This window comes from Semicossyphus pulcher, unplaced genomic scaffold (genome assembly GCF_022749685.1).
Source record: "Semicossyphus pulcher isolate SPU_LCO1_2020_fin unplaced genomic scaffold, fSemPul1.0.p SCAF_11, whole genome shotgun sequence".
In the NCBI taxonomy this organism is placed as follows: domain Eukaryota; kingdom Metazoa; phylum Chordata; class Actinopteri; order Labriformes; family Labridae; genus Semicossyphus; species Semicossyphus pulcher.
Genome location: NW_027211615.1, coordinates 5,312,670 through 5,318,669, shown reverse-complemented (window position 1 = coordinate 5,318,669; position 6,000 = coordinate 5,312,670).

Below are 6,000 nucleotides of genomic sequence, written 5' to 3'. Positions count from 1 at the left end.
TTAGTTTGTCGTCTCTTCTACAAACCGCTGAACAGCTGATCCGACCCCGCACGCTGCAGGCGTAGTAACACGTATGTGTTGTGGTCCACACAAAGTAGTGCCAAATAAAGAGGCATTCTTACTGAAAAGTGAAACGTGGTGAAATATAGAGTACAATCAATACCACTATTGAGTTTTAGGTCGGACGTCCTTATAAGTGGATAAATTACGTTGGGTACTGACCCTATCTGCAGTATGTATATAGGTATATAGCCTAAGGGAGCTGTTTTTTGAACATTCTCCACAGAAGAAGAAAAAAGAAGACTTAACTGCGCATGCCTGGGTACTTCAGCTGTGCAGCTCTGACTTTAACAGCCCCTGGATGCTGACAGACTCCATTAATATCTTTTAAACGTCTTTTCAACAGAAAAATGCTCGCTGGGATTACTAGACGTATCCTGCTCATGTACATATTGGTTTCCAATCCCTTTGACTGCTGACTGAACTAATAACTGGTACCAGGATTAATAGAGCCTGGCTGTTAGCCTGGTCTGGAGCAGGCTTGCTGCACAGAATGAATCTCCACGGTAACTTATGTGCCACCGCTTTCGTGTAACCGAGTCACGACTAAATTCAGCCAGGATAGGTGGAAAATCCCGGCTTAATCCGCTATCTAGGTTTGGTGAAATGCTCCTCTGCTCTTTTTGTGTCCTCAGATAACTTTAGTTACGGGCGCTATAAAAAAAAAAAATGATTGATTGATTAGTTATCACCATCACAAGCAAAACATACAAATCATATTCTGGTTGACAATGTCACACACATGTTCACGTCGCAGGTGAAACTGAGCAAAATCTGACTCTTCATCCCACGTATCCTGCTCTGTTTGTGTGACATTTTCAGCTCTAACGGCCACTTTCACCTGTGCTGCTTACAGTATGTGGCTGAGGTGCATCTTTATTCTGAACAGTCATATCACAATTCAAACAACTTACACTCCTACTCATTTCCTCCTGCGCATTAACATCCTAGTTGTGATGTTTCTGAGTTTAAATGTCCAAACAAATGAAGCATCTAGTGAGTTCAGTTAACCAGGATTAAAAGATGCATGCACCAATGCTTCAAATCCTGCACAGTGAATGTTATTGTTAGCTTCCTTTCTAAGCTTGTGACCTGAACGTTCAAATGACCCGTCCGGCCCTGCAGACCTCAGAGCAGCCTGGAGATGACGCCGCCCTCCTGACATTTGACTGTTTGTTTGTGCTTTTCCTCGGCCGTTGCTCGTGGTGAAGTGTGCGGGCTGCTGCAGGCTGCGTGTTGACACGCCAGGAAAAGTTGCTTGTTGTTGGTTTGAACTCCACGGCCTGACTCCCGCAGCCTGTTTTGTCTGCTGCTCTGTGTGAAGAGCTTCAAAGCCCGCTAATTTCATAGCATCCAGACGTCTTCGGAGGCTTTTACACCCTGAGTGAAAAAAAGTTCTTGCACATTTTGCTTTTAAATATCCACCAAACAGAAGAATGTAAGGGTGACGTGTACGGGTTAAAGAAGGCATCATATTTCCTCTCTCTCTCTCTCTCTCTCTCTCTCTCTCTCTCTCTCTTTCTCTCCTGAACCTGAGGGCAGCTGGGAAGAAGATGTTTGCCTCTCGGTCACGCACACACAGATGCCTCACCTCTCACTCATGCAGTGTGTTACCAGCAGCTCAGTGTCTGCTGCGGTCAGCTGCTCAACACGAGGCAGCATCACAGGAAGGTGTTACACTGACCGGCAGGGATACAAACTCCTCTGGATGAGTTCACCCACAATATGTGCACAGTGTCACCCTTACACTTTTCATTATTACGTCATTTAACGGACATCTAAAGTTTTTCAGCCTGGGCTCTATCTTGACATAAATTGGTTTGCTATAATAGCTGCAACCAGACTCCATTGACAAAACAACTCATTTAACCTCGCAGAACACAGGAGCTGCCCGTGTGCTGGTGCTTGCGTTGGTTAGTATGTTTTGTGTTATTGTGTGACTGGTGTTTAATATTGTTACTTTGGATCCCACAGGATATTTGATTAACACAAAACAACACAAACATGCAAACCAACTGAGGCACAGGTAGACCAGCAACTCCCATGTTCTGCAAACTTCTGATTTACTCACTTATTTACAAACACTGGAGTTGTTCTTTCCACTGCTGCTTCGATTATTTCGTTTTTTGTTTTGTTCTGTTTCTTTGGTGTTCGGGGTTATCCCGGATCTATAACAACACAATAACAGAAACAAACAAGGCAGCGGTAGATGAACAACTCCTGTGTTCTGCAAGGTAGAATTGCTGTTTTTATCAATGGAGTCTGGTGTCTTTGAAGAGAGTGATGTAACGTCTGTTTCTGGTTAAATAAAATCATCTTCCTCTGTAACAAAAAGGTCTGTCTCTGTAGGGATCCTTTCTGTGATGTTGTCAGACACTTAGAAAAACAATCTGAGCCTGTCAGTGGAAACAACAAGAACTTTTAGTGGACGCACTTTGATCGAGTGCATTTTTCTCTAAGAATTATGTTGAAGTCATTACAGACCTTTTCACAGCTACAGGCTGAATCAATATACTAGAGTAATTATACAAGTTTGTTGCTATTAAGCCGATTTCCCACTGGTCAAACAATCTGGGAAAGGTTACAATCAGCATTCAGATCCGGGTCAAATGACTCTGCAGTTGACCCGGGTAATCATCGCCTCGGCTCCGATCGGCATTGATGGGAACACAAAACCCATGTCGACGCGCTAATCTCCGCCTCCTCTCTGGCGCGATGCTATACTCCTTGTCATCACAGCTACAGATTACGCCGGTCTCCGTCCGAGCAGCGGTAGAACATCGCTCCAAGTTTGATAAACAGACTGAATGAGTGATAGATACAATAAAGACCTAACCACCGTAACATCTTCACTGTTTACTAACCCTGTTTCGGGTGCGTTTGTGACGTCAGACGCTGACCTACAGGAGTATACTTCACTGGCAATGGGAAAAGAGACAATCGGCATCTATAAGTGGGTCTAAAAAATTAACGTCCACGTGCTAATTTCGGTGGGAAAGGGGTATTTGTAATTTAGATCCCAAAATATGTAAAACAAAAAAAATAGGGCTAGGTTCAGCTTCCACAGGACTTCCTCCACAAATGCTTGAAAATGAAAGCTAATCAGAAAAACAATCAAACAAGCCTCAAACCTCTTCTACTTTGTACGGCAACAACACTACATTATTCTTTTAGCCAGGCAGCAAAATCTGAGGTTATAAACAGCTGTTGAGATCTTAAAGATCGTTTGCTATTTTTGAAATATTGAATTGAATTGAATTTATTTTATTTGAATATTGACAATGCATGCAAATATACAGGTTTATTTTGAACATGCAGTGAACAGTGTAAACTAGTTATTTTCTTTGTTTTATTTGTTAACCTGTGTTTGTACATATGTATGATGTTGAAATGATCTATTATTCCTGTGGACATTAAGAAGAGAAGCTGTTGTGACTTTAACTCCTTCAGTTCAGTTTAATCTAGAGGATCACATCACACACTCAACGTCTCTCTGGTTACAGGTGCAACAGACCTAAAACCTTCAGCTGTCTAAATGTTGGAGCCAAAATGTGGTTTTTATTTTGTTTATTTTATCTTCACAGGAGACGCTTTGTAACACAGAGTGTTTTGTGTCTGAATCAGAGACTGTGTAAAAAGATGGACGACATGACAGCTCCATAAAAGTGGAGCCAAACCCTCTCTATCGCCCCCTGCTGACTGGCTGCAGTATAGGTCATAAAGCCCGCCTCCTCCATGTTAACAGATGGGACATGAGTCCAACTATAAAATCAAAATACACATCAAATACATTTTTCTCAAACATGGTTTCTGTCATTATAGTTAGTTCTTATCATGCTGATTTATGTCCAAGTGTTCATTTTTCTGACAAGTTTATTTTTAATTAGTTATTTGATGCTGTCAAAATGATGATTGACAGCTCTGTTGACAAATACGGCTCCTGCAGACGATCTGTTCTGGATTAGCAGAGTGGAGGAGGAACGGTGAGAGGAGACGTAACTAAAACAATCTCTACAGTCAGTGAAGTTTCCATACCTGTGAACGTTAACCTCAGACCAACACAAGAAGCTGTTCAGCTGTTAAACACACCGGTGTGCGGGATCCTTGCTGTTTTTTCGGTACGTCAAGTGTTTTGGTTAGCGGAAGTGGCTACGGCCGACAATCTCTTCTGCGCAGAGTCTGGCTCCAAGTGACGTCACCATCGCAAGATGGTGGCGCCTATCATGGGGGATATTTTGGCATCACTTTCGTATAAAGAGAGCAGATGGAGACGCATCGTCCATTTATATACACAGTCATTGGTCTGACAGGTGTGCAGATGTAAGCAAATAGTTTTTGACTGTGTGGGCGAGTCAGCGCGTCGAAGTGTGTTTAAGTTGAGTTTATCCATTTTATGTTTAATATTATAAACTGATTAATGGAAACCTTGTTTGTATGTTACGAAGGCAATGCTGAATAGATCACAGCATCAAAAATGGAATCGCACGTGGACATTGGTTTTGTTGCTTCGGCCAGAACACACATACAAAACTTGTTCCACAGTTCGCCCCTCTGTGTCTTCTTCAGCTAAAAACGAGTTCAGTTTGAAAGTAGGCGCTACACTCCATCATACTTACACGTTTTAAATCTCCACAGAACCAGCATTTTGAAACTTTCCACTTCTGTTTTTAGAGGAAGGGCTGTTTTTAGTCCACGTCTGTGTGAGTGGGTGAGTGGGTGGTCACCCTCAGCAGTGAGTGGACTCAATCACTGAGCTGTAGCAGGTTGTATCTTCCACAGAGAGCAGGGACCCTCTGCTGCTGTCAGACCACAAACTGATTCATTAAACTCTTACAGTCAGTCAAACAGAAGCAGACTTGTTGATAAAAATTGGAGAATTTCTTAGAAAAATGTGAAAACATTTGCTCCCAGTTTCCCATCAGAGACGGAGCAGCTGCTCTCCCTCCTCCTCCCCCTCATTAGCTCCCCTCTAAACAGACCCGCGGTGAAGTTATGAATGAGTGCTGATCCAAATAACAAATTAATTCATGATCCCAATTAGCATACTTACTGTAGCTAAAAAGCAGTGTGTAATTACATAATGCATGAGGCAGAGTAAACAAAGACGTGCAGCTCTTTGACTGTGCGGAGGAGAGACCTGCTCAGATCACCGCCCGCAGCCTCTCTGAGCACCGACCAGGGACTCATGCAGATTAATGGAGTCCTAACTGGCACACGGAGCAATTTATAGACCAACATGCAAGATATTATGACCCAAATTCTGTCCATTATTAAAAACTGCAACATCTCTCTCTGCCACCGCTAGCCTATTTATGTCACCCAGTTTCCATGGCTACCATGCCATAGATAAAATCTAAAGCACACACAGGTTTTCAAGTGCAACATCAACTTTCCCCTGCAAAGAGCAGAGAAGTCAGGCAGCACAGGCTCAGTGATGAGCATCGATCAGGTTTGTTCATTAGCTCATCATCTGCACGAATACTAAAGCACTGTGTGCTAAAAGGTTTAAAAAGGCAGTAAAGCCGAGTGAACACAGCGTGGTTACAGCTTTTATAGGATGACAGGCTGAATAGTTGCAGGTTAAATGTTACAGTGCTGCTGAAGTGTATGGAAGCCCTTAGCGGAAATGCATCCATACTTTTTAATTTACTCAGTTTTCCCGCGATAAAGAGTGATTTCAGTTTTTCTTCTTGAGCTCTCAACATATTTATCTCGAGATAACACCGCTGCACGAGTCTAACATCACATGATTCGTATCTCCAGAGTTACAAAAGCACAAAACACACATAGAAACAGGCTTTAGGGCTTCCGTAGCAGCTGCACTCACAATCAGACCAATCAGAGTCTCAAAGACTGAACGGAAACTCTTTATTAGACCTGATCTCACAGGAACATGACTTCTTAACACAGAATGACATGGTGGTGATAGTAGCTTGTTTA